This window comes from Oratosquilla oratoria, chromosome 1 (assembly GCF_046742065.1).
Source record: "Oratosquilla oratoria isolate Oo_2021 chromosome 1, ASM4674206v1, whole genome shotgun sequence".
NCBI classification, from domain to species: Eukaryota; Metazoa; Arthropoda; class Malacostraca; order Stomatopoda; family Squillidae; genus Oratosquilla; species Oratosquilla oratoria.
The window spans coordinates 4,422,141-4,431,971 of NC_134777.1; positions in this window are offsets into that span (position 1 = coordinate 4,422,141).

A 9,831-nucleotide genomic window follows, 5' to 3' on the forward strand; every position below is an offset into this window, starting at 1 on the left:
AAAATAATTTGGATTTTTCAAGGAATCCCTGCAAAAAAAAAAAAACCAAAAAAAAAAAAATATATATATATATATATATATATATATATATATATATGTACCATATCTTGATCATTTTATTTTCATCGTAATAATGGGTTAGATAGGATGATGTCTATATTACATTATTACAATAACTAAGGATATGTCCTGCGTGTTTAATTATATTACGTATATGAAATTAATAAAAAAAAATCAAAAGTGCATTAGCTTATCTCACTAGTTCTCGCGGAACCCTTAGGGACCTTCTGCGGAACTTTAGGGTTCCAGGAACCCTGGTTGAAAAAGCTGTTAATACATCTATGTCATACACTCGTATTTTTCTATGGAGTGGGCTGCCTGTTTCAAATGAACCCAAAAATACGAAGTAATTTTTCGAAACGGGGCAACGTATTTTTTTATTCCTTATTTTTCTAATTATAACGAATGAGCATTCCTGTCATTCACTCTCTCCTTCATTTTCATTCATGCGTAAACCTTAACAGCCTTAACGATTCACTTCAACCAATTATAGTATTATTCTTTATTTATAAATTCAATTAATTTTTCACCTTATTACATTCTCTTGATTATTAGGATGACAGGCACAACGATTCACTTCCACCAATTATAGTATTATTCTTTATTTATAGATTTAATTATTTTTTTCACTTTATTACATTCTCTTGATTATTAGGATGACAGTCACAACAATTCACTTCCACCAATTATAGTATTATTCTCTATTTATAAATTTCATTATTTTTTCACTTTATTACAGTCTCTCAATGATTAGGATGAGTTACCAATCACAGGGGCCATGAGAAAATATAGGCACCCACCACAGTCACACCTGGGGGAGACAGCCGCGGACTGTGTGATATCGTCCCAGGCGATAACTGATACAGTACCTTAGGGCGTTCTTACCCAAAGAATCATGTTAGGCGACCCAGCTAATTTGCTTCTCCGATCCAAGAAGGCCCATACGTCCTGGTCTGAATAGAGGACCAAAAAGGCGCGTTGCTAGTACCAGGGGAACACTTCAGTATAACAACAGTGCTGGGACATCACTCATCCTCCAGGCATTCCAGGGATACTATCCACGGCAAACACGTTGGTTGGTGACCCATAATGGGGTTGGATGGCCATTGACTCAAAGATCTTATCTACTCTTTTATTAATGTTTTCTTTTTTCCTCCATCTAAGTCTCCAAAACGGCCTCCTCACTGGCTGGTGGTCAGTGGGGGAGCCGAGTTAATCATCGACAATTAGACCATGCGGCAGGTAGTTATGGGTTGTATGGTACCAATAGCAGGATAGCTGACTCATCTAATCATTGCGAAGCTGCTGAAAGCTGGAGGTGAAGCAATGATCTGAGGGATGCATGCGTTGCAGCTTGCTGTCTGGCAGTTCGGTACCATTCCTTCTGACAAAAAAAAAAAGACAAAAAAAAAAATGACCAGCAGGAGTGCAACAACTACCGTGGTATTCCTCTGCTCAGTATGTCAGCTAAGGTTCGTGACCATCTGTTGCTGACACGGGATCGTTCACATCTGGTGAAGTTTCAATAGCCTGAGCAGTTTGAGTTCACGCCAGATATGTCAATCATGATCGGATCCTAACGCTTCATATCTTTGTGAAGCGCCAACCTGAGCTTCAAAAGAGGTTTCTTTGCAGTGTATGTTGATCTCAAGAAGGCGTTTGACTCGGTGCATGATGGAATGCTCCAGGATTTTCTCTACTTAGATTCCCGTGAATTTTGGACAAATGCTGACTTGAGGAGTACCGATGTCATTGGTACCAATCGCCTTCAGAGGATCATAGAGTGTCGCTGGAATGACTTTATATCAAACCAGAGACTGTTCTGTGAGACTCAGTCTAGGCCAGTTGCCAGCATAATTCGTGAACGTCAACTCCGGCTATATAGACCTGTGGTACATACAGTTCACTGATGTTGATCCTATTCAGCGTTGTCTTTACAAGAGGCAATTTGCAATGGAGGATACTAAGGGAGCGTTCATTAAGTTGATAGTTAAAGCAAGTCTAGAATTTTTTAGAATGGGATGTGTGTCTGTATGTGTAATTTGATAGCTAAAGTTGATAGCTAAAGCAAATCTAGAACTGTTTGGAATGGGAAGGGTGTCTGTATGTGAGCTTGTTCGGAGAGACTATGGGGACTAGAACAGGCGTGTGAGTTAAGCAACTCCCATCCTGGCGTGTGATTCCAATTGATAATGACTATGGGTCCCTTTACTGTTATCAACGTTATTATTGCTGACAATGCTTGTGATGCTCTTACTGCCCCTGCTGCTGTAATGCTGTCAGTGGTGTTATGAATGCTGTTGCTGTTGTTCATAGAGTCTCTGTTGTTGATGCTGTCAATACTGTTAATGCTGTTAACTGTGTCAATATCATCAAATCTGCTAGTGCTGCTGGGGTTCTCAATGCTGCAGTTAGGTGTTTAAGATATGAATTCCAAGGGATGCAGGTTTTGCTCACTGGAAACCTAATCAATATGCGGAACCACGGAGCAGAGAAAGCTACCCGGCTCTTAGAGAAAGAATATAAGAAAGAAGAAAAATATAAAAGAAGGCAAAAAATAAAGAGAAGGAAAGAGAGCTAAAAAATGGAAGAGCAATATGAAATAATTGTTAGTGAAGACAATGAAGAAAAACAGAAGATAAGAGTAAAGGAAGGATGAACAAATAAAAAAATGGAAGAAAAGTAACATCAAAATATAAAAATGAAAGAAAAATAAAAGAAAGAAGAAATGAAGAAGAAAAAAAGTAAAGAAAGAGGAGGGAAGAAAAAGAAAGAAAGAAAAGGGAAAGAGAGAGAGAGAGAGAGAGAGAGAGAGAGAGAGAGAGAGAGAGAGAGAGAGAGAGAGAGAGAGATTTTTATCAATATGCAGTCTATGTAAGTGTTGAAAAGTGTTGGGATAAGAACATACCTTTGCCTCACTCCTGAATTAATAGAAAAGCTGGATGCACCACCTGTATACTTTACAACACTGTTTCATAGCATAAGCCAGACAATAAGCAAATAAATCTCGCGGGAATCCTACGGATCCGCAGAAAATTCCAGGCTTGAGGACATTTGCATTAAAATGGTCCTCGACATCCTCAGCCGTTCCCCTGACGTACCTCTCCTTATAGGTCTTCATGAGAGCCCTAGTCGGCCGTTTCTGAGTCCTGTATTGGTCCAGGTTTCCAGCCATTCTGGCAACACGGCTCAGCTCTATACTCTCCACTGTATCCGCGACGCCCCACCATTCGTCAGCCTTGGACGATCTCCAACACACTCCTTGGCCGCTTTTGGACCTTCACGTTGTCCCACAGTTCTTTGGGAGAAATTGTCCGCTTGGGGGGTCACCCATGAGTAATTGCTCAAAGTACATGGCAAGAGGGTACACCCCTCTATGCCTGACACTAGATTGCAATCAGTTGATCGGACTCTGCTTATCTGAGTCACATATTTGCAAAGCGTTGTAAAGGAGCATGATGAAAGGAGACCTTTTGGTACATACCTAAGTCTGATGCGAGAAAAAATAAACAAATGAATAAAGAAGTAGATAAATGAATAAAATAGATAAATAAATGATAATAGATAACAAACAAACAGAGAAATAGTAATAATTCATAGTAAATGATAAATAGATAAATAAAAAAGTTAAACATATAGATAATGATAACTAAATAAACAATAATAGATATATAAATAGATAAAAATTGCAGGCATTACAGTATATTTCATAGGTGCTTGTCTAAATGAATCTTAAAACTTCGAACTGTACTACATTGCACTGTCTCTGCAGGAAATTTATTCCATTCATTTACTACGCGGTTGGCGAAGTTGTTTCTACCCACTTCCAACTTAAATCTAATTCCTGACAGTTTGAGGCCATTATTTATTGTCTGACTTGCACTCACTGTAAATATTTCGTCACTTTTGATGTCAATTCTCTTTAGAGTCTTAGAGAACTGTATGATAACTGTATAATAACTTTCTTATTCATTTAATATTGTCGCTTTCTTTTTTGATTATCTTTTATAAGTCCCACTGTATATTCACACAATGATAGTCGTTAGGTGCACCAGAACACTTGTATTTCTTATAAGGCTGTCTCCTTTTAGTAATACTTTTTCTTCAGTGGATTTTTGTCAGGGCTCTGTAAGCAGACCTGGGGTTATTTGTATAAAATAGCCCTTGACATCCTCAGCAATTCTTCTGATGTACCTCTCCTTATCCATCCTCATGGGAACTTTAGTCAGCAGTTTTCTGCAGTCAGCAGTAGTGGTCCAGGTCACCGGTCATTCTGGCAGCAGGGCTCAATGCTCTAGTGTTCACCGGTCATTCTGGCAGCAGGGCTCAATTCTCTAATGTCTCTCTAAGGGTTCCGCGAGAACAAGTGAGATAAGCTGATGCACTTTTGATTTTTTATTTAATTTCATATACGTACTATATACCCGCACGACATATTCTTGGTTATTGTAATAATGTAATATAGGCATCATCCTATCTAACCTATTATTACGATGAAAATAAAATGAGAAAGATATGGTATATGCTTTTTTTTTGCGTAGGGGTTCCTTGAGACATGCAATTTATTTTAAAAGCTACACAAGGGTAAAAAGGTTAAGAAACGCTCCACCAGAGGCTCACCCTGGGCCTGGCTCGAAATATTTGTGCCTCATCTGCAACCCGGTCAACCGCAGGGCAAGTTTGGAGATATTGACACTGACAGGTTGGAATCCTACTCCCATCAATGGTATCCAATACGATTGCCATGTACATATGTCTATGGCTAGCCCTCCTACGCTCCCCACTCACCATCGAGACTAAAAATTGGATATTAGAGTTTGGTTTTACAAACTAACCTAATAGCCACTGGGATCATGGGAGAATATATGCACCAACCACCTTGACACTAGGAGAAGACAACCACGCACTGTGGGATGTCTGCCCAATCGGTATTGGCTTGGTTCAGGGCATGTTTAGCCCAAAGATTGAAGTCAGAAAGCTCAGACGATCTGCCTGTCCAAGCCAAGAGGGTCCACCCTTACCGTTCTGAATAAAGGACCAAAGAAGCATGTTGCAATCCCAGAGGAACTCCTTAGTGCAACTACAGCACCGGGACATCACTCATCCTCCATGACTCTCATCTACTAGCTCTACATGGATACCACGCACGACAAATATTCTGGGGGTAATGGAAGAATATGGGCACCCACCATCTTGACAGCAAGACAGCAGGAGACTGTGCGAATTCGACCCAGACGGTAGTTGCTTAATTCAAGGCGTGCCTAGCCCAAATATTCAAATCAGGAATCTGAGATCATCTACCTATCCGAGCCAAGAGGGCCAACTCTTACTGCCCTGAATAAAGGAACAAAGAGGCGTCTTGCTGGTCTTAGCACTGGGCTATCAGGATTGTCTTTTGGAAGCCCCGCATGGATGTCATTAGACTAAAATATATAAGAAAAATAAATAGATAGATAAATAAATAAATAAATAAATAAATAAATAAATAAATAGATAAATAAATAAATAAATAAATAAATAAATAAATAAATAAATAAATAAATAAATAAATAAATAAATAAATAAATAAATAAATAAATAAATAAATAAATAAATGAATGAATAAATAAATAAATAAATAAATAAATAAATAAATAAATGAATAAATAAATAAATAAATAAATAAATAAATAAATAAATAAATAAATAAATAAATACATAAATAAATAAATAAATAAATAAATAAATGAATAAGTAAATAAATAATTAAATAGACAAATAGATAACTAAACATGTAATTAGATAAATAACTAAATAAATATATAAGTAAATAGATAAATAAATAAATAGATAAATAAATAAAAAAATAAATAAGTAGATAAATAAATATTTAAATAAATAGATAAATAAGTAAATGAATGAATAAATAAATAAATAAATAAATAAATAGATAAACAAATATATGAATAAGTATATAAATAGATAGATAAATAAATAAGTAAATAGATAAATACATAGATAGATAGATAATAAAATAAATAAATAAACATATAACTAACTAACTAACTAACTAACTAAATAAATAAATAAACAAATAAATAAAATAAGCTGTAATATGAACAACAGAAATAGATGCACAAAATCTTTGGATATAAATACTTTTAACCAAATTACACCCACTGATCATTTGCGTGAAGAAATAAACACATCAAGCATCGTATGAAAATGATAGACGTGGTTCAAGGCTAAGGTTATCGAGATGTTATATATATATATATATATATATATATATATATATATATATATATATATATATATATATATATATATATATATATATATATATATATATATATATTAAGCATCAGTACAAAGGTGGAGCCAAATTAATAAAGATAATTAGAATAAGGCGATGAATAGTATTCACAAATAAATTTTTCAAATTATCTTGTATTATACTTTAGACCGTATATTCAACAGCAAATTGTCTAGCATATCCTTTCAACATCAAAGGGAAATTTCTCAAAGTTGAATAATCGTGTACATTCGTCTGGCGTCAACTTGAATAGAGCCTGAGAAAGAAAACTAAACGTTGATGGATCAGGTGCCATTTTGAATACATTGTGTAAACAAATCAAGAATAACCGAAGGAGAATATTCACATGTAGATAAATTCTATGGAAAACAGTGGCAACAAACTGTGAATTCCTTCCAGCAGTTTACTTTTTTTTTTTTTATTATATCTGAGCCAATACAATGTCCAATGATTAATATAAAATTGCCTGAGAGGAGATAACAAAACAATATAGATTAATCTCACCTTGCTTTATAGTGAATGATACTTAAAACTCCGACCAATTAAATATAAGAAAAGACATGCTGGTCACACGCAATTGCATTGCACTATTTCTAAGTTGATAGCTCTGATTCCGTTTGTTTATTTGCACGAACAACTGGAATAAAAAAAGAGGATTCAAAAGAGATTAGAATGTCGTTACAAATTACTTTTCTTTGTTCAATTAATAGAGACATATTTCAAACATTTTGTGCTAATTGATCCTTTTGGGGCTTAAGTTAACTCTCTATTACCTTACCATGCTCTTGATGCTATCTTTCCATATTGGGAGCATTTTACCCTTTATTCTGGATGCAGGGATGACCCGTCATCCAGGAGGTGCCAAGATAAGAGGGAGGGAGGAGGGTGGAGGGGAGTGGAATATATAGGAAATGGAATGGGTGGGAGTGGTTTCTATGCCTTTTTCTTTTTGGCTACCCCCCTTGTAGGGGGAAAAAGCTTTTGGTATATGTATGCATGTATATGTATGATTCTGGATGCCAACTAATACCTTATTGAGCTCTGGAGCACCTCATGAAAGAGAAAGGATTAGAGCCTATTTACATTAGACCAGTCCTTCCTGCCTGACACTTTTCACTTTATTCCGTTTAATGCTAGATTAATCATTCTATATCCGTGGTGGGCAAGGCCAAGAAGGTGACCTAGGAAAAGATGGAAGGATGGAATCAGAGAAGAAATAGAAACGAGAAGAGAGTCAATGGAGACGATAGAAGATGAAGAGAGGTACATAGATCGAAGCCCAATGGAGAAACTTAGCTAACCCGTTACCTCCCATAATTCTATTAACTAGAATTTTTTTGTGAAACTTTGATTTCAAGCATAATATAGCCTTAGAAACACGGTGGAATAGTCAGAATAATTATTTAAATAGAAATAAGCGAGATATTGGGTGATCTCATATGAGATCACTGGGATGATACAGTTGCAATAACCCCAGTGAATCTCAAAATGCAATATTTGATTATGGTATTCAAGACTACTTATTATATATGGATAAATGAAGATTTATATATAACCATATGTACTTTATTTTTTAAAGCAAAAAAAAAAAAAGACATACAATACCAAAAAATATACATAAATCAAAAAATATATTTTTATTTTCAAAGGAAAAAAATCGCCATACAAAATAAGAGATATGAACTAATGCTGAAAATGTTTGTCCTTTGGAATTATAATATTATGAAAAGAAACATTTTACACATATAATGACTGTGCACTTGATCAATCTTTTAGCTACTTTTATCTTCAGCCATTGTACTTATGATAAGAAGAGAAACAGGTTACGCATAGAGTGACTGTGCATTTCGAACAATATGTCCTGGGCCTAGCAGTGCATAGCTTATTTTGGCATCGCCTTTGTTCACTTCGTTTCATTATAATGTGTCCTTTGCAATCAAAACGAACATCGTGAGGGTTTTGTGAAGGCGCTGAAAAGCTGTGCTTTTTACCTGGTTTGCCTGTTTGTAGGGATTTTTAGATAGGATCGGCAAATTGCTCTTCTAAATTCAAGCAAATTCATTTTGGTGGCTGGTTTTTCATCTTCGCTATCTATCAAGTTATATATGATATGGGCATTCACAACTGCCATGTCCACAATTCGAATGAAAATAGGCCAATACCACTTTTTAGCTCTGATTGTTGTTGCATATTTGCTGATCCACCAATCATGCAAATCGACACCTCCCATATATGCACTGTAATTTTTTAACACATGAGGTTGAGGAACTGAATCCTTTGTTTTGCATTCCTTCAGCCAACGTTGCACTTTTTGAAGAGGTTCCACTGTATACTTCCAATAGTGACGCATGTATTATCAAGCCATCTTACGAAAATAATTTCTTCATTGGTGTCAAATCTAAAGCTGTATGTTCCTCTTTTTTGCTTTTTCAGTTCTTTTGCTTCCATCAAAGGGCATTTCTTTACTCTGTTCTCGCGCATAGTTCCAGTTGCTTGAAAGCCGAGATCGCAAAGATGAACCAGTAACTCATATCTGGTAAATAAGTTATCAAAGAAGACACTATATGATTGTGGTTCTTCTACGACATCTAGCATGTTCAATACAACTTTTGATCCAAGCAGTAAGTCTGCGTGTTTGTCATCAGATGAGCTCTTGCCACAATAAAGATAAAAATTGTAGCAATAACCAGAGACACCGCATAATGCTCAAAACTTGTAGCCACACCTAATTGGCTTACCCCTAATAAATTGTTTCAGAGCGTGATGACCATAGTATTTGACTATCATTTCATCAATAGCAAGGTGTTCTTCAAAAATACCAAACTTCACAAATTATTTTTGCGCAGCAGCAATCAGTTTTCTTACTTTGAATCCTCTATCATTTTTATTATTTTCACAAAAATGTAGAATGCTTTTCATTTCTTGGAATCTTGATCTAGACATTGCATTTTTCACAATTTGTAGGCCCAAATCTTCATCGTTTGACCAGTATTTTGTTTCTGCAGGAAGTTTATGATAACCGGATATAAGTAACACTCAGATGAATAATTTGATGTCTGAGCTAATTGTGGTTGTGGGCCTGTTCTTACATTCTGTAGCATATCTAACACTTTCTTTGATCATGAGCTGTACTAATTCTTCAGATTTTTTTTGTTAAAATACTTCAACTGGAGTTGAGCCCTTCAAATGTTCTTTCATGTTCATCAAGTAATTTTCATAAGCCTTACTGTGATCATGAACTTTTATGTATTCCGGTGTCTTGCAACGCCATGTTGGTACTGAATGGCATAGTTTTCTTTTTTTGGTGCTTGCTTTGTTTTAACGCTAATTTCTGGATGATTAGCAACATTCCGTGCTTATAAAGGCTTCAAATTAGACAGGTATCAACAAGTTTCAACAAGAAATACCTATGCTCAGCTATCTGGTGGTGCAACAGTAAACACGTTGTGACCCGTCTTATTTGCAATCACTTCCTC